The sequence below is a fragment of the Engraulis encrasicolus genome, chromosome 1 (genome assembly GCF_034702125.1).
Source record: "Engraulis encrasicolus isolate BLACKSEA-1 chromosome 1, IST_EnEncr_1.0, whole genome shotgun sequence".
NCBI classification, from domain to species: Eukaryota; Metazoa; Chordata; class Actinopteri; order Clupeiformes; family Engraulidae; genus Engraulis; species Engraulis encrasicolus.
The window spans coordinates 51,481,238-51,502,155 of NC_085857.1; the positions used below are offsets into that span (position 1 = coordinate 51,481,238).

General features: G+C 40.9%; 1 long non-coding RNA gene across 1 annotated transcript; it reads left to right on the plus strand.

Annotated features, from left to right (window-relative positions):
* Positions 1–18,689: 18,689 nt before the first annotated feature.
* LOC134440666 (uncharacterized) lies at positions 18,690–20,201 on the plus strand. The gene is made up of 3 exons (XR_010033001.1): positions 18,690–18,920; positions 19,876–19,953; positions 20,074–20,201. It is a non-coding gene; the product is annotated as an uncharacterized LOC134440666 (long non-coding RNA).
* Positions 20,202–20,918: the final 717 nt, after the last annotated feature.

A 20,918-nucleotide genomic window follows, 5' to 3' on the forward strand; every position in this document is an offset into this window, starting at 1 on the left:
TCAAAATGCTGATATATTACCGTGTAGGCAAGTCAAACTTGCATTTGCAACTACTTTGATGCAATGTGCTGACCCAATTTTTCTTTACTATTGGTAATGAGTCACATGAGCCTGTTAACAGGTCCACTGGCTGATACCAGACAAAAGAGTACCTACTTTTACTGTAGAATTTTGGAGAAAATGTCCTTCAAAATGCCGATATATCACTGTGTAGGCAAGGCAAACTTGCATATGCAACTACTTTGATGCAATGTGCTGACCCAATTTTTCTTTACTATTGGTAATGAGTCACATGAGCCTGTTAACAGGTCCACTGGCTGTGACCAAACAATGAAGTAACAACATTTACTGTAGAATTTAGGCGAAAATGTGTTACAAAATGCTGATATATCACTGTGTAGGCAAGGCAAACTTGCATATCGTCGGCTTGCTACCAAAACCGCCTAAGTCCGAATTTGGTCGAAATGAGATTTTTGCATAAACTTACTCCCCTACCACAGCTGCATCACCCTGCCTTTCTGCCAGGGTCATTGATCAATCACAACAGTCACCAGAGTCAAAAATCTGTATGTATAAAGTCACACACTGCCTATGAGAAAATGAATGACCGGTGACGTAGCTATAGGGAGGACAAGGAGGGCATTTGCCTGTAGGCCTAGGGCCCTCCTGCAGGTGGCAGGGGTAGGGGCCCTATCATGATCTTGGCAAAAGGTATGGGGGCCCTATCTATTCATCCTGGGGCCCTGTGCACAATTGTTCTGCGAATGTGAATGACTTGGGTAACTTGACTTAGCCATTTTTGATGCAAGAAGCCGTTTATTTACATCTGTTGAGTTTTTTTTCTCACTCTCTCTCTCTCTCTCTCTCTCTCTCTCTCTCTCTCTCTCTCTCTCTCTCTCTCTTCAAAGACAATGGCCATGTTTTAAAACTTCATCCTCAGACATCTGTCTGAGATAATCTTATCACACAATGGTTGTAGCCCTACATTAATTAATAGTTGTAGCCTTGAAACGAATTCGGCAATTATTAATCGTGTACTTTATTTCATGCTATCACAGATTTAGAGAACACTGCCATAAGCTGCGTTATCTCATGACAATCTGTTACATTGTATCCTTTCGTAATTTTTCATTAATGTAGATTTTAATTGGCATTGGGCTGATGTCACTGGTGCGATGCATTATTGCATACGCAGTGGGATGACCAAGCATCCAGTAGTGGTTCTTTATAATATTCTGAATGCCACGGTCATGGTGTTGAAGTGGGCGGGGCACAGTTCTATGACCAGGTTACCTCGGTCATGGGCAAGGTTGGGAGGGTGGGGCAGTTCTATGAGCATGGAGAAGAGCAGAAGTTAAGCAAAGATGATAAACAAGGAGGAGACAGTTCTTTAGGAGGTACAAGGACCAAAGAAGTGCCCCACCCCTTCATCCTCCTCCATGACTGATGGGACCTCAACATGGAGATTGGGCGTCACTGCATGGCTTATTCTGTGTGGCACTGCAATCGGGATCTGCCCTGATATGAGCAATGTATGCATTACCATTTGCAATTGCTCTGGCACAATGATGGAAAGAGTTATACTTTGTATGAGAATACAAACAATATTTCCTTGAAAACTAATATGACTGAAAGTGCTAGAAAGTAAAAGAAATCTGCGAAAATCTGTTGGTAGACATGAGATTCACCAGCATGCTAGATGTACATGTCTTAAGGCAAAAGAAACCCCTAAGTGTTTAAGTTAAACAGTTAGACATAATGAACTTAATACATAGCATGCTAGATTGTTACAAGGTCTACAAAAATATTTCAATCATTCACCATATCCAGGATTAAAGTTTGGAATAAAAATAAAAAAGAATAGTATAACTATCAAAATAATGTGCAGTGCATTGTTCTTGTTTTGCTGCTTCAAATAATTTATTTTAAAGTGTTTTGTTTTCCTTAGGAGCCATTTCATGTTTGACTTGCAGCTTCACTCAAAATAAATAAAGAAAATAAATTAACATCTTGGTACTGTCTGTAGGGGACCAATGACACATACATGATGACAGGATGATGCAGATGTGGTAGGGGAGTAAAAAAGGGGAGTTCTGCAAAAATCTCCTTTGACCAAAATTATTAGGGGGGACTCACAATTGCTCTTTGCCCAGGGTCTCATATTTCCTAGAACCGCCACTGATGTTTGGCGCCCCCTTTGGTGCCTAGTTTTTCCCTGTTTTCCGAAAACCCCAAAATCGGACTTAGGCGGTTTTGGTAGCAAGCCGACGATATGTAACTACTGTGATGCAATAAGCTGACCCAATTTTTCTTTACTATTGGTAATGAGTCACATGAGCCTGTTAACAGGTCCACTGGCTGTCACCAGACAATGAAGTAACAACTTTTACTGTAGAATGTTGGAGAAAATGTCCTTCAAAATGCCGATATATCACTGTGTAGGCAATGCAAACTTGCATATGCAACTACTTTGATGCAATGTGCTGACCCAATTTTTCTTTACTATTGGTAATGAGCCACATGGGCTGGTTAACAGGTCCACTGACTGTGACCAGACAATGAAGTAACAACTTTTACTGTAGAATGTTGGAGAAAATGTCCTTCAAAATGCATATATATCACTGTGTAGGCAAGGCAAACTTCCATATGCAACTACTTTGATGCAATGAGCTGACCCAATTTTTCTTTACTATTGGTAATGAGTCACATGGGCTGGTTAACAGGTCAACTGGCTGTGACCAGACAATGAATTAACAACTTTTACTGTAGAATTTTGGAGAAAATGTCCTTTAAAATGCCGATATATCACTGTGTAGGCAAGACAAACTTGCATTTGCAACTACTTTGATGCAATGTGCTGACCCAATTTTTTCTTTACTATTGGTAATGAGTCAAATGGGCTGGTTAACAGGTCCACTGGCTGTGACCAGACAAAGAAGTAACAACTTTTACTGTAGAATTTTGGAGAAAATGTGCTCCAAAAATGCTGATATGTCAATTGGGCCAATGCAAGTTGCATATGCAAGGATTTTGAAGTGAAGTGCCGATCCAATTTTTCCTTATTACTGGTAACGAGTCACATGTACCTGTTAACAGGTCCACTGGCTGTGACCAGACAATGAAGTAACAACTTTTACTGTAGAATTTTGGAGAAAATGTCCTTCAAAATGCCGATATATCACTGTGTAGGCAATGCAAACTTGCATATGCAACTACTTTGATGCAATGTGCTGACCCAATTTTTCTTTACTATTGGTAATGAGCCACATGGGCTGGTTAACAGGTCCACTGACTGTGACCAGACAATGAAGTAACAACTTTTACTGTAGAATTTTGGAGAAAATGTCCTTCAAAATGCAGATATATCACTGTGTAGGCAAGGCAAACTTCCATATGCAACTACTTTGATGCAATGAGCTGACCCAATTTTTCTTTACTATTGGTAATGAGTCACATGGGCTGGTTAACAGGTCAACTGGCTGTGACCAGACAATGAATTAACAACTTTTACTGTAGAATTTTGGAGAAAATGTCCTTCAAAATGCCGATATATCACTGTGTAGGCAAGACAAACTTGCATTTGCAACTACTTTGATGCAATGTGCTGACCCAATTTTTCTTTACTATTGGTAATGAGTCACATGGGCTGGTTAACAGGTCCACTGGCTGTGACCAGACAAAGAAGTAACAACTTTTACTGTACAATTTTGGAGAAAATGTGCTCCAAAAATGCTGATATGTCAATTGGGCCAATGCAAGTTGCATATGCAAGGATTTTGAAGTGAAGTGCCGATCCAATTTTTCCTTACTACTGGTAACGAGTCATATGTACCTGTTAACAGGTCCACTGGCTGTGACCAGACAAAGAAGTAACAACTTTTACTGTAGAATTTTGGAGAAAATGTGCAACAAAATGCTGATATGTCATTGTGTATAGGCAAGGCACACTTGCATATGCAACTACTTTGATGCAATGTGCTGACCCAATTTTTCTTTACTAATGGTAATGAGTCACATGAGCCTTTTAACAGGTCCACTGGCTGTGACCAGACAATGAAGTAACAACTTTTACTGTAGAATTTTTGAGAAAATGTCCTTTAAAATGCCGATATATCACTGTGTAGGCAAGGCAAACTTGCATATGCAACTACTTTGATGCAATGTGCTGACCCAATTTTTCTTTACTATTGGTAATGAGTCACATGAGCCTGTTAACAGGTCCACTGGCTGTGACCAGACAATGAAGTAACAACTTTTACTGTAGAATTTTGGAGAAAATGTCCTTCAAAATGCCGATATATCACTGTGTAGGCAATGCAAACTTGCATATGCAACTACTTTGATGCAATGTGCTGACCCAATTTTTCTTTACTATTGGTAATGAGTCACATGGGCTGGTTAACAGGTCCACTGACTGTGACCAGACAATGAAGTAACAACTTTTACTGTAGAATTTTGGAGAAAATGTCCTTCAAAAAGCCGATATATCACTGTGTAGGCAAGGCAAACTTCCATATGCAACTACTTTGATGCAATGAGCTGACCCAATTTTTCTTTACTATTGGTAATGAGTCACATGGGCTGGTTAACAGGTCAACTGGCTGTGACCAGACAATGAATTAACAACTTTTACTGTAGAATTTTGGAGAAAATGTCCTTTAAAATGCCGATATATCACTGTGTAGGCAAGACAAACTTGCATTTGCAACTACTTTGATGCAATGTGCTGACCATATTTTTTTCTTCACTATTGGTAATGAGTCACATGGGCTGGTTAACAGGTCCACTGGCTGTGACCAGACAAAGAAGTAACAACTTTTACTGTAGAATTTTGGAGAAAATGTGCTCCAAAAATGCTGATATGTCAATTGGGCCAATGCAAGTTGCATATGCAAGGATTTTGAAGTGAAGTGCCGATCCAATTTTTCCTTATTACTGGTAACGAGTCACATGTACCTGTTAACAGGTCCACTGGCTGTGACCAGACAATGAAGTAACAACTTTTACTGTAGAATTTTGGAGAAAATGTCCTTCAAAATGCCGATATATCACTGTGTAGGCAATGCAAACTTGCATATGCAACTACTTTGATGCAATGTGCTGACCCAATTTTTCTTTACTATTGGTAATGAGCCACATGGGCTGGTTAACAGGTCCACTGACTGTGACCAGACAATGAAGTAACAACTTTTACTGTAGAATTTTGGAGAAAATGTCCTTCAAAATGCAGATATATCACTGTGTAGGCAAGGCAAACTTCCATATGTAACTACTTTGATGCAATGAGCTGACCCAATGTTTCTTTACTATTGGTAATGAGTCACATGGGCTGGTTAACAGGTCAACTGGCTGTGACCAGACAATGAATTAACAACTTTTACTGTAGAATTTTGGAGAAAATGTCCTTCAAAATGCCGATATATCACTGTGTAGGCAAGACAAACTTGCATTTGCAACTACTTTGATGCAATGTGCTGACCCAATTTTTCTTTACTATTGGTAATGAATCACATGGGCTGGTTAACAGGTCCACTGGCTGTGACCAGACAAAGAAGTAACAACTTTTACTGTACAATTTTGGAGAAAATGTGCTCCAAAAATGCTGATATGTCAATTGGGCCAATGCAAGTTGCATATGCAAGGATTTTGAAGTGAAGTGCCGATCCAATTTTTCCTTACTACTGGTAACGAGTCATATGTACCTGTTAACAGGTCCACTGGCTGTGACCAGACAAAGAAGTAACAACTTTTACTGTAGAATTTTGGAGAAAATGTGCAACAAAATGCTGATATGTCATTGTGTATAGGCAAGGCACACTTGCATATGCAACTACTTTGATGCAATGTGCTGACCCAATTTTTCTTTACTAATGGTAATGAGTCACATGAGCCTGTTAACAGGTCCACTGGCTGTGACCAGACAATGAAGTAACAACTTTTACTGTAGAATTTTGGAGAAAATGTCCTTTAAAATGCCGATATATCACTGTGTAGGCAAGGCAAACTTGCATATGCAACTACTTTGATGCAATGTGCTGACCCAATTTTTCTTTACTATTGGTAATGAGTCACATGAGCCTGTTAACAGGTCCACTGGCTGTGACCAGACAATGAAGTAACAACTTTTACTGTAGAATTTTGGAGAAAATGTCCTTCAAAATGCCGATATATCACTGTGTAGGCAATGCAAACTTGCATATGCAACTACTTTGATGCAATGTGCTGACCCAATTTTTCTTTACTATTGGTAATGAGCCACATGGGCTGGTTAACAGGTCCACTGACTGTGACCAGACAATGAAGTAACAACGTTTACTGTAGAATTTTGGAGAAAATGTCCTTCAAAAAGCCGATATATCACTGTGTAGGCAAGGCAAACTTCCATATGCAACTACTTTGATGCAATGAGCTGACCCAATTTTTCTTTACTATTGGTAATGAGTCACATGGGCTGGTTAACAGGTCAACTGGCTGTGACCAGACAATGAATTAACAACTTTTACTGTAGAATTTTGGAGAAAATGTCCTTCAAAATGCCGATATATCACTGTGTAGGCAAGACAAACTTGCATTTGCAACTACTTTGATGCAATGTGCTGACCCATTTTTTTTTACTTTACTATTGGTAATGAGTCACATGGGCTGGTTAACAGGTCCACTGGCTGTGACCAGACAAAGAAGTAACAACTTTTACTGTACAATTTTGGAGAAAATGTGCTCCAAAAATGCTGATATGTCAATTCGCCTTTGGCTAAGCCCCGCCCTCTTTAGTTACAGTTGCTAGGTCGGACAGATAAACTTTCAATGCTGAGATATCAACGTGATTTATGCAGTGACTGCAAATTGCAGCAGTTATTCACTCATAATAAATAAAAAAACGCATTCATAGTATTGTGAATATAAGTATTTAATTTCTGAACGGTCATGCGATGCATCACAGCTGTTATGGGCTCTTCTATGGGTATCGATATTTGTAACCAGCACCATGGTAAGCTGAGCTCGCATATCTTTTGAGCCCTGACTCAAACTTGCAAGACGAAAACGAAATCACACAACTTAATGGCTGTAGTCAACTTCAAAGCTACCACAGCAATGTGTAACATTAACGTTTGGCGTTTATATCTTCAGTATCATAAAAAAGTCACGTCCATCAGCTGCTAGTCAAAACACTCCTGCCGTGACCGATAGTTAACTTTGCTAGCGGTGTTTCTTCATTAATTAGGTCAGAAATCCAAAATCCTACTCTGAAACAGGTTCGTGGTTTGCTTACAACCTTACTGAAAAGGGACATGAATGAGATGGTGTCATGATCGGAGCACACAAAGTATGTTTTTGATCCGTGTGCTTTCTAGTCGAGTGTGAGGCTGCCGAGACCCTTCAAGGCAGACTATTCAGCTGCTAGTAATATTAGTCCGGTTTTAGGTAAAGAGGAAAGTGATAACCACCTGTTACATCGCGGGGAAACTTGCACATTTGTCACAAATACCCCAGGCACAATTTCCAATCATATTTTAATAATAATACGACAGTATCTCGCTAACTACTTGAAAACATGCGATTTCAGCATTGAGTTCAATGGAGCGCTGTCAAAACTGTCCGAGGTTTGTCCGAGGTCGTCCTTTTGCTGCGCTGTGATTGGTCAAAAACCACTTTAGGGCGGGCCTTAGCCAAAGGTGAATTGGGCCAATGCAAGTTGCATATGCAAGGATTTTGAAGTGAAGTGCCGATCCAATTTTTCCTTACTACTGGTAACGAGTCATATGTACCTGTTAACAGGTCCACTGGCTGTGACCAGACAAAGAAGTAACAACTTTTACTGTAGAATTTTGGAGAAAATGTGCAACAAAATGCTGATATGTCATTGTGTATAGGCAAGGCACACTTGCATATGCAACTACTTTGATGCAATGTGCTGACCCAATTTTTCTTTACTAATGGTAATGAGTCACATGAGCCTTTTAACAGGTCCACTGGCTGTGACCAGACAAAGAAGTAACAACTTTTACTGTAGAATTTTGGAGAAAATGTGCTCCAAAAATGCTGATATGTCAATTAGGCTAATGCAAGTTGCATATGCATGCATTTTGAAGTGAAGTGCTGATCCATTTTTTCCTTACTACTGGTAACGAGTCATATGAGCCTGTTAACAAGTCCACTGGCTGTGACCAGACAAAGAAGTAACAACTTTTACTGTAGAATTTTGGAGAAAATGTGCTCCAAAATGCTGATATGTCACTGTGTAGGCAAGGCACACTTGCATTTGCAACTATTTTGATGCAATGTGCTGACCCAATTTTTCTTTACTTATGATAATGAGTCACATGAGCCTTTTAACAGGTCCACTGGCTGTGACCAGAAAAAGAAGTAACAACTTTTACTGTAGAATTTTGGAGAAAATGTGCTCCCAAAATGCTGATATGTCAATAGGGCTAATGCAAGTTGCATATGCAAGCATTTTGAAGTGAAGTGCTGATCCATTTTTCCCTTACTACTGGTAACGAGTCATATGAGCCTGTTAACACATTGAATACCGGCGGTGCTCACGGAATTATGTCGTAGAATACCAGCGTTCTAAGCCCTTTTTTACGTTTTTTTGTAGACTCACAGCTTATTATGTGATAGGGCCACTGAAATATGTTATGACTCGTTTGAAAGTGGAGACGCTGCCCTCTTAGTAGGTGAAAACTGTGTGTCTCTACGAGCTTTTATTGCCGAGTAAACCCACGCTAAACCGAAGTGGGTATCCATGGAATTCAGCTACAATCGGAGATATTGAGGTTTTTGTGAAGGGTGCGCTTCTTCAGAATGTGACGAGTTTGAAAGGGGATGAGTTGGTTTTAATCACAATTTGGTGCAAGGTTAGCTCTGACACACATCTTCCTGCACGTCAAGACACACCTCCTGCTCTAAACCACTACGACACCCGGAAATCAATGCCCTTCGAAATCCACGTTTTTCACACAGACTGAACACAAGCTCTTTGCACACATGCAGAAGGTCGGACATTTGCTAAAATAGTTCCCGATGACTCCCGAAATAATAGCCCAACATTGACAACAAATCCCAATGATATGATGCTTAGATGTAGCCCATCCGATCCATATGTAGCCATCTATGCTAGCTTCTGGCTTTTCACATACAGGAAGACAGTTCAACATAGGAGTGAATAATCAAATAAACTTATCTGGTTGGCGATCAAACTTCTAAATCGGAGCGCATTACTCCAATTACAATTCGGGTGCCATTTTGATCCAAGGAGCTGGTAAAGGTCTAGGTAGCAAGCCCAGAAAGTTCAAGATACTCCTGGCACGATATACAATGGTCTCTGTGTTTACCTATTGCGTGAAGTCAGACACAATACACGCTACCGATCGTAGGCTACTAGGGAAACAACAACATAGCACGATTCACGAATACGGCAGCACACCTCCTGCTCTGTCACACTACGACACCAGCAATCGATGCCCTTTGAAATCCCCGTTTTTCACGTGGACTGATCACAAACTCTTTGCACACGTGCAGAGGGTGAGACATTTGCTTAAATAGCTCCCGATGACTCCCGAAATAATAGCCCAACATTGACAACAAATCCAAATGATATGATGCTTAGATGTAGCCTAGCCCATCCGATCCGAATCATATGCGGTGGCAGATTGACACTCCCAACTGAGATCGCTCCCGGACGTGTAGTCCCAGGTGTTTCTATCACTCCCGGACGTGTAGTCCCACCCGGATCGATAGTCTGGCTAGTGGGAGCGAGCCGACAGGGGAGCGTCCTGCGTTGGGAGCGACAATCAGGGAATCATGATGTAGCCATGCTAGCTTCTGGCTTCTCACATACAGGAAGACACAGAAACTTATCTTTTTGGCGATCAAACGTCCAAATCGGAGCGCATTACTGCAATCACATATCGGGTGCCATTTGGATCCAAGGATCTGGTAAAAGTCTAGCAAGTCCAGAAAGTTCAAGATACTCCAGGCACTATACAATGGTGTTTATTGCGTGAAGTCAGAGACAACACATGCTACAGTGACCGTACTAGGGAAATCAATGCAGGCAGCGCGATAGGCGACATGGGTTGGCATCCAGACATCTTGGTAAGTTAAATTAAAATATCCAAATCATAACACTCAAACATCATAACAATCAAACAACTTTGGACTGCAAATGTTGTCATTTATGTCCATCACAGAGCTACCAAAATCACATATATTGTCCATTGAAGGGTGTAGATTCAAAATATGATATTTAAATGCAAAAACGCATCTTTACGTTTTGGTATACAACGCATGGGCGTGAAAAACGCATTATTACGTCGTCGGTACTCAATGTGTTAACAGGTCCACTGGCTGTGACCAGACAAAGAAGTAACAACTTTTACTGTAGAATTTTGGAGAAAATGTGCTCAAAAATGCTTATATGTCACTGTGTAGGCAAGGCACACTTGCATATGCAACTATTTTGATGCAATGTGCTGACCCAATTTTTCTTTTACTGTACAATTTTGGAGAAAATGTGCTCCAAAAATGCTGATATGTCAATTGGGCCAATGCAAGTTGCATATGCAAGGATTTTGAAGTAAGTGCCGATCCAATTTTTCCTTACTACTGGTAACAAGTCATATATACCTGTTTACAGGTCCACTGGCTGTGACCAGACAATGAAGTAACAACTTTTACTGTAGAATTTTGGAGAAAATGTCCTTCAAAATGCTGATATATTACCATGTAGGCAAGGCAAACTTGCATATGCAACTACTTTGATGCAATGTGCTGACCCAATTTTTCTTTACTATTGGTAATGAGTCACATGAGCCTGTTAACAGTTCCACTGGCTGTGACCAGACAAAGAAGTAACAACTTTTACTGTAGAATGTTTCAGAAAATGTGCTCTAAAATGCTGATATGTCAATTGGGCTAATGCAAGTTTCATACGCAAGCATTTAGAAGTTAGTGTTGATTCAATGTTTCCTTACTAATGGTAATGAATCACATGAGCCTGTTAACAGGTCCACTGGCTCTGACCAGACAAAGATATAACAACTTTTACTGTAGAATTTTGGAGAAAATGTCCTTCAAAATGCTGATATATTAGTGTAGGCAAGGCAAACTTGCATATGCAACTACTTTGATGCAATGTGCTGACCCATTTTTTCTTTACTATTGGTAATGAGTCACATGAGCCTGTTAACAGGTCCACTGGCTGTGACCAGTCGTAGAAGTAACAACTTTTACAGTAGAATTTTTGAGAAAATGTGCTCTAAAATGCTGATATGTCAATTGGGCTAATGCAAGTTTCATATGCAAGCATTTTGAAGTGAAGTGTCTATTCAATGTTTCCTTACTAATGGTAATGAATCACATGAGCCTGTTAACAGGTCCACTGGCTGTGACCAGAGAAAGAAGTAACAACTTTTACTGTAGGATTTTGGAGAAAATGTCCTTCAAAATGCTGTTATATCACTGTGTAGGCAAGGCAAACTTGCATATGCAACTACTTTGATGCAATGTGCTGACCCAATTTTTCTTTACTATTGGCAATGAGTCACATGGGCTGGTTAACAGGTCCACTGGCTGTGACCAGACAATGAAGTAACAACTTTTACTGTAGAATTTTGGAGAAAATGTCCTTCAAAATGCCGATATATCACTGTGTAGGCAAGGCAAACTTGCATATGCAACTACTTTGATGCAATGTGCTGACCCAATTTTTCTTTACTATTGGTAATGAGTCACATGAGCCTGTTAACAGTTCCACTGGCTGTGACCAGACAAAGAAGTAACAACTTTTACTGTAGAATTTTGGAGAAAATGTCTTTCAAAATGCTGATATATTACTGTGTAGGCAAGGCAAACTTGCATATGCAACTACTTTGATGCAATGTGCTGACCCAATTTTTCTTTACTATTGGTAATGAGTCACATGAGTCTGTTAACAGTTCCAGTGGCTCATCGGCTGTGACCAGACGAAGAAGTAACAACTTTTACTGTAGAAATTTTGGAGAAAATGTGCTCCAAAGTGCTGATATGTCAATTGGGCTAGTGCTAGTTTCATATGCAAGCATTTAGAAGTGAAGTGTTGATTCAATGTTTCCTTACTAATGGTAATGAGTCATATCAGCCTGTTAACAGGTCCATTGTCTATGACCAGACAAAGAAATAACAACTTTTACTGTAGAATTTTGGAGAAAATGTCCTTCAAAATGCTGATATATCACTGTGTATTCAAGGCAAACTTACATATGCAACTACTTTGATGCAATGTGCTGACCCAATTTTTCTTTACTAATGGTAATGAATCACATGAGCCTGTTAACAGGTCCACTGGCTGTGACCAGAGAAAGAAGTAACAACTTTTACTGTAGAATGTTGGAGAACATATCCTTCAAAATGCCGATATATCACTGTGTAGGCAAGGCAAACTTGCATATGTAACTACTTTGATGCAATGTGCTGACCCAATTTTTCTTTACTAATGGTAATTAGTCATATGAGCCTGTTAACAGGTCCACTGGCTGTTACCAGACAAAAAGAGTACTAACTTTTACTGTAGAATTTAGGAGAAAATGTGCTACAAAATGCTGATATGTCAATTGGGCTAATGCAAGTTGCATATGCAAGCATTTAGAAGTGAAGTGTTGATTCAATGTTTCCTTACTAATGGTAATGAGTCATATGAGCCTGTTAACAGGTCCACTGGCTGTGACCAGACAAAGAAGTAACAACTTTTACTGTAGAATTTTGGAGAAAATGTGCTCCAAAATCCTGTCATATTGGGCTAATGCAAGTTGCATATGCAAGCATTTTGAAGTGAAGTGCTGATCCATTTTTTCCTTACTACTGGTAAAGAGTCATATGAGCCTGTTAACAGGTCCAGTGGCTGTGACCAGACAAAGAAGTAACAACTTTTACTGTAGAATTTTGGAGAAAATGTGCTCCAAAATGCTGATATGTCACTGTGTAGGCAAGGCACACTTGCATATGCAACTATATTGATTCAATGTGCTGACCCATTTTTTCTTTACTAATGGTAATGAGTCACATGAGCCTTTTAACAGGTCCACTGGCTGTGACCAGACAAAGAAGTAACAACTTTTACTGTAGAATTTTGGAGAAAATGTGCTCCAAAATCCTGTCATATTGGTCTAATGCAAGTTGCATATGCAGGCATTTTGAAGTGAAGTGCTGATCCATTTTTTCCTTACTACTGGTAACGAGTCAAATTACCCTGTTAACAGGTCCACTGGCTGTGACCAGACAAAGAAGTAACAACTTTTACTGTAGAATTTTGGAGAAAATTTGCTCCAAAATGCTGATATGTCACTGTGTAGGCAAGGCACACTTGCATATGCAACTATTTTGATGCAATGTGCTGATCCAATTTTTCTTTACTAACGATAATGAGTCACATGAGCCTTTTAACAGGTCCACTGGCTGTGACGAGACAAAGAAGTAACAACTTTTACTGTAGAATTTTGGAGAAAATGTGCTCCAAAAATGCTGATATGTCAATAGGGCTAATGCAAGTTGCATATGCAAGCATTTTGAAGTGAAGTGCTGATCCATTTTTCCCTTACTACTGGTAACGAGTCATATGAGCCTGTTAACAGGTCCACTGGCTGTGACCAGACAAAGAAGTAACAACTTTTACTGTAGAATTTTGGAGAAAATGTGCTCCAAAAATGCTGATATGCAAATTGGGCTAATGCAAGTTGCATATGCAAGCATTTTGAAGTGAAGTGCTGATCTATTTTTTCCTTACTACTGGTAACGAGTCATATGAGCCTGTTAACAGGTCACTGGCTGTGACCAGACAAAGAAGTAACAACTTTTACTGTAGAATTTTGGAGAAAATGTGCTCCAAAATCCTGTCATATTGGGCTAATGCAAGTTGCATTTGCAAGCATTTTGAAGTGAAGTGCTGATCCATTTTTTCCTTACTACGGGTAACGAGTCATATGAGCCTGTTAACAGGTCCAGTGGCTGTGACCAGACAAAGAAGTAACAACTTTTACTGTAGAATTCTGGAGAAAATGTGCTCCAAAATGCTGATATGTCACTGTGTAGGCAAGGCACACTTGCATATGCAACTACTTTGATGCTATGTGCTGACCCAATTTTTATTTACTAATGGTAATGAGTCACATGAGCCTTTTAACAGGTCCACTGGCTGTGACCAGACAAAGAAGTAACAACTTTTACTGTACAATTTTGGAGAAAATGTGCTCCAAAAATGCTGATATGTCAATTGGGCCAATGCAAGTTGCATATGCAAAAATTTTGAAGTGAAGTGCCGATCCAATTTTTCCTTACTACTGGTAACGAGTCATATGGGCCTGTTAACAGGTCCACTGGCTGTGCCCAGACAAAGAAGTTACAACTTTTACTGTAAAATTTCGGAGAAAATGTCCTTTAACATGCTGATATATCACTGTGTTTGCGGATGATACAACACTGGTGGGCCTCATCACCAAGGGCGATGAGACTCACTACAGAGAAGAAGTAGACCTGCTGGCCAGATGGTGCAAAGACAACAACCTCCTGCTGAATGTCAACAAGACCAAGGAGATTGTTGTCAACTTCCAAAGGGTCCAAAAACAACTGCCACCACTGACCATCGACGGCGATGCTGTGGAGAGAGTGAGCAGCACCAAGTTCCTTGGAGTGCACATCAGCGACGACCTCTCTTGGACCACCAACACTACATCACTGGCGAAGAAGGCCCATCAGTGTCTCTACTTCCTGCGCAAACTAAAGAAGGCAAGTGCTACACCCTCCATCATGACAACATTCTACAGAGGAACCATAGAGAGCGTCGTGTCCCACTGCATCACAGTGTGGGGAGGAAGCTGCACGGAGAAAAACAGGAAGACACTCCAGCGTGTTGTGAACACAGCGAAGAAGATCATTGGAGTACCACTCCCCTCCCTGCAGGACATTTACACCACACGCCTCACCTGGAAAGCACTGATGATCATCAAAGACACAAGCCACCCTGCACACAAACTGTTCAGCCTCCTGCCCTCTGGAAAGAGGTACAGGCGCCTCCGTTCCCGTACCACCAGGCTGGCGAGCAGCACAATGCACCAAGCGATCAAGATGCTGAACACTCAACCCACTCTCCCTCCACTGTCAGCCTCTAGCCAGCAAGGCCACTGACAACCCCCCCCCCACCCCCACCACCATATCTGCGACTGAACATTCCACCTGCACTACTATACTTGTGACTGAACTTTCAACCTGCACTAACTCAAAACACGCACACCACAACACACACACGCACATACACACACACACACACACACACACACACACACACACACACACACACACACACACACACACACAAGCACACTGCACTTAACCCAAACATACACACACTGACACACACTCACACACACACACACACACACACAGACACACACAGACACACACAGACACACAGAGACGCACACCGCACCTTCTACCTGCACTAAACACACACACACACACACACACACACACAAAATCACACACACAGACACACCACACACACACACACACACACACACACACACACACACACACACACACTGCTGCTGCTGGTGTACTTGACAGACCTTTTTAATATTTATTTTTCTTCAAAATGCTACTATTACCATGCCAGAACGCTATAAAGGACTTTTTAGGAAAAGCACAAAAGCACAACAATACCTCTTAATGTATGTTCTCTACAAGTCTTCTGTTGTCCAGTCTTGCACTTTAAATATCTGTATGAGCACGGTCTATGTCCATACTGTCTTAAGTCCATGTATAAGTACTAAGTCTATGTCTATACTGTCTATGTCCTTACCTAGATTAGTCTATGTCTGTATGGGAAAGCAAGAAATGTAATTTCTAATTCTTTGTATGACCAGTGCATGTAAAGAAATTGACAATAAAACCTACTTGACTTGACACGACTTGACTTGACTGTGTAGGCAAGGCAACATTGCATATGCAAGGACTTTGAAGATAAGTGCTGATCCAAAATGTCCTTATTACTGGTAAGCTTAATGCGTCATCTGGACATGCTGGCAGTTCCACTGGCTACTACCAGACCAAGAAGTAATGGATTTTACTGTAGAAATCTGGAGAAAAGCACCTTCAATACATACTATTTCATGCTTTTCCACCTCACATACATACCATAGCCAACGTAAGGATGGTAATGGCAAAGTGTGAATGTAAGATGCACAGACACTGTTGCTGCAAGTACACTCTGACGAGAACCTGCTGAAGAACCAAGCTGCATAGCTTTATATATTGGACGGGGTTTTGGTGAGGTATGGGGAACCTGGCAGAGGTGTGTGTGTGTGTGTGTGGTTGTTCCACCGGCTGTGAGAGCAGACAAATAACGAAAAGATTTCACTGTACAATTTTGAAGAAATTGAAATTATGCATGTTCTCTTACTGTTTCACATTTAGGTCTACTGACAATGTCTAAATAGTGTAGTGTAGGTCCATTTATGTATTTATAAGGGCTGTGGTGGACATGCACTGGTGGCATTTGAACTTGTGCTTTATATTTAGGCTACAGTATTCAGAAAAAAAATATTACCTGTAATTTGCTTTGTTGCTTAATTAATGACCATAGATATCAGCATGTTTAGGTGAATAGGCCACACACACACACGCGCGCGCGCGCGCGTTTGACAGAACGTCCTATGTAATAAAACATTACAATGAAGGAAAACGACAGAACACCGGTCCTGACATATGGGCTACCAGTTCTCACCACACCAGCACTGAAATCGCTTACTAAATGTGCCTGCGTTGGTTTCTCTGTTCAAAACTTTATGGAAATGTGTCTCTCGTGTTTACTTGTTGTGATCTGTAGTTTAGTACGCTGAAGCAATTTCCCCACGTGCGTGCTCTCGGTGCATTCATATGGCCTGCCTATATCCCCTGACGTCGGCGATAGCCCACTGGTAAACAGGTAGAAATTTACTGTGTTTGAGATAGTTTCTGCTTTGTTGTTGCTCCCCATCAAATAGGCCTTGTGTATTGTGTCGTGATTTTTTGTTTTAATAAACAAAGAAATAAATAATGAAATAAAAGCATCCAGTCGCCATTCAGCCAGCCGCTCGGGAATATAAATAACCTAAATGTAAATAAACAAACAATTCTACTACTGGGTGTAGGCCTATCGTGCAGTGTAAAAGCAACTGGGTGCTCATTCCTTAAACTAAATAAAGAGAACCAGCACTCCACGTGTGTGACGGGCAATAAAATATATAAATAAATAATAAACCATCCGCGTTCCGTCAGCCGCCATTCAGCCAGCCGCTGGGGAAAATCTAAATAAATAAATAAATAAACTAGCACCGTTCCGTCAGCCGCCATTCAGCCAGCCGCTCCAGTAAATATAAATAAATAGGCTAAATAAACTAGCACCGTTCCGTCAGCCGCCATTCAGCCAGCCGCTCGAGTAAATATAAATAAATAAATAAATAAATAACCTAGCACCGTTCCGTCAGCCGCCGTTCAGCCAGCTGAGCCGCCACTCAAAAGTCGACAGTGAAGTTACGTTTACCCGTTCATCTTCACCTGGAGAGATCTGTGTTTGAGAGGGAATTTGTCTAAAACCGTATTAATAGAATACACGCGCATGGTGTTTTTTGAGTGTAGCGCGGATGAAGGAAGCGAGGCTCACGTCACCGCAGTCTTTTGATCCTGCTGCTGCGTGTGTGGGAGTGAGTGGGTGGGTGAGCGAGAGAGAGAGGGGCGCTTCTGATTGGATCAGCTCGAGTTTCAGATTAACCCCTGAAGTGCTGGGGAACAGCAAGTAGTGGCTCCTGTAATATTGAGTTGGGGTTTTGGTTAAAATGTACCAGCAGTGAAAACAAGAAAATGAGTGAGAAATAATTCACTGCACATTCACTAACAGTCCATATCACATTTGAATTAAAAGTAACTTACTATGATGTGATGTGTGTTATCCAAATAGATATCCACTCATGTTTTTGTATTTAGTGTCATTTTAACAAAATGATTTGGATGGGATTATTAAAAAAATGCTACTGTTTCAGTGCAGAGTAGACTATTATGACCGTGTTATAACTTATTGAGATTGGTGTGATTTGTACCAGGAGCTGGAAAGATATTGCATTACAGGACATAGAAAGGTTTTTTTTTTTTTTAAGTACCGAAAAGTACCGAAATACATATTGATACCGATACCAGTACCAAAATATTGGTATCGTGACAACACTAACTCTGTATAATACTTCCTATAGGCCTACTGTATTATAATATTTCCCTCTCTCTTTTTCTTTCCTCTCAATCACATAAGAACTATGACAACCATTAGGGTGTGTATATGACACACAGTAGGCTACCAATCACAAGGATTACCTATGTAGGTAGCCTAATGTAAGTTAGATTTCGTGGGGGGAAATGTAATGTCATGTCTTGTGGGTAGTCCTTCATTGAGTGAACTGTTATTTAAAATTGAAAGCCTTTTGAAAACGAAATCTCAAATCTGAAATAGAAATGGAACGCTTGCTCTGTCAGGTACCTCTGTCAGGTACCACTGTCAGCACCAGGGGCCAGGCCCCCCTAAAGATCAAAAGCTAAAATCGCCCCTGGGCCACAGTGGGACTGCTGGTGACCTTATTGCCTGCTAACCTGTCTGTCTGCCCGTCTGTCTTTCTGTCTGTCTGTCTATTTAACTGTCTGTCTTACTATCTAGTCCTCATGTATGTCTCTCTGTCCGTCTAACTGCGCATCTGCCTGTCCGTCTCACTATCTAACTACCTTCCTGTGTGTCTCTCTGTCCTCCTAACGGTCTGCCTGTCTGTCTGTAGTCTTGGTGGCCATAGTGGGGCTGCTGGTGACCATGATTGTGGCCATTATACTGCTCATCGTTGTGCTCCTTGTTAAGAGGGCCAAGTCTGCAGGTAATCATGCACACGCTCCAACTGTATCTCACTCATTTCGTGAAGTATTCACGACAAAAATAGCTTAATTTTCTTGGTGCATTCACGTTATTTCCCGCCTTTCGTAAAGTCTTCACGAAAATACATTTGTAATAGATTAATTTTCACACTGCCTATTCACTTGAATTGCCCGACTGTTGCCTAGCGACCCACTAGTTTGATGCCCTTTCGGTAGCCTACCGTCACATGGTAATCAAACATTTCAAACAAGCAATTTAGGGTTAGGTTTAGGGTCAAGGTTAGGGTTAAGGTTAGGGTTAAGGTTAGGGTTAGGTTTAGGGTTAAGTAGGGTTAAGGTTAGGGTTAGGTTTAGGTTTAGGTTTAGGGGACATAAGGCGTAAGTACCGAAAGGGCGTCGAATTAGTGAGTCCCGAGTGTATCAGCAGTGTTCTGTCAGCACCCCCTCCCCGCTCCTGCAGACGTTTGGATAACCATAGCAGCAGTGGGGCAATTCAAGTGAATAGGCAGCGTGAAAATTAATCTATTATTTTCGTGAAGACTTTACGAAAGGCGGGAAATAACGTGAATGCACCACGAAAATTAAGCTATTTTTTTCGTGAAGACTTTACGAAAGGCGTGAGATAGGGCTCCACGCACACACGCACACACACACACACACACACACACACACTTTTCTAAAATGTACATGCCAATGCAAACTGATATTTTCCATTGGGTAATATTTCGGCTACTTTTATTTCATCCAAATGCTAACCATTAAGTGTTTAGTTCAGGCAACATGACAAACTTCTTTAATTGTGTTATCTGTTATTCCCAGAAAAATATGTTGTAATATGTCACTTAAATGTGCGAAGCTTCTACCATCTTATCATCCTTATGAGTATGAAAGTATGACGGTAGTTTATAGAGGCAATGCTAATCGATGGTTTGCATTGTGTGTTGGTTTCCATGGCAGATTCGGACATAAGCCAGGTTCTACCCTCCATGGATACAGCAGCTGCCGGGCCATGAGTGTTGCCTGACCGATGGGCAGGTGAACATGACAATGAGTGTGTGTGTGTGTGTGTGTGTGTGTGTGTGTGTGTGTGTTCAACTACCAACCCTTTACGATCTTCACCTCTGACTTTTCTTTGCCTCTGTCGTGTTCTTATAGGAAGAACTCCGCAAACCAAACCACCTGATTTCCCAAGCAAGAAAGCACACTTCTGGAAATATGTGAAGAAGCGAAACCAGTAGATCTTATTGGCAAATGCTCAATAAATGGATAAATCACATTTTAAAGAATGTATTGTACTTTGGGCTTTTTTATTACAAATAATTGTGGCTTTCATGCCTTTATTTGACGTAACAGTGTGTGATGGTGACAGGAAGTGAGTAGGAGAGAGAAATCTGGGGGGATCGAGGAATGGCCTTAGGCATGGTCCAAGCAAAAATTCGACTTTTTAAAGATTTTTTTTGCATCTTTATTACTAAGACTTAGAAAGAGGGGCAGGAAACGAGTGGTGAAAGAAAGATGGGGAGGGATAGGGAAGTGGCTTTGAGTAGAAATGTAATGGTTCTTCTGCGAAATGGCCACATAGTTCATAGACTGAAGTTGTGTTGCCAGATTGGGCGGTTTCCTTCCCAATTCGGCTGTCTAGAATGGCTGTCTGCTGCGTTTTTTGGGCGAGATATTGCCATAGAGACTAATGCAATTTACTGGATTTCTTGGGCTGCAAATCATCAGTCAGATCTGGCAAGCCTGTTCAGAAAAAGAGGAACAGAAACCTCATTTGCAGAGAGCTGACAGATCATGACACATTCTGCAGATAAATCGCAGAAACACATCCTCTCTCTCTCTCTCTCTCTCTCTCTCTCTCACATACACCCTGGCGTAAGAAGTGGGTCACAGGCCCTGGTATGAGTATCCACCTCGGGCCCTCCCCAAATTTTTTTTGGATCACACAAAAAATGATCAGTGTCATGAGGGTCAGTTGGCAACTGGAACCATTTTTTTTT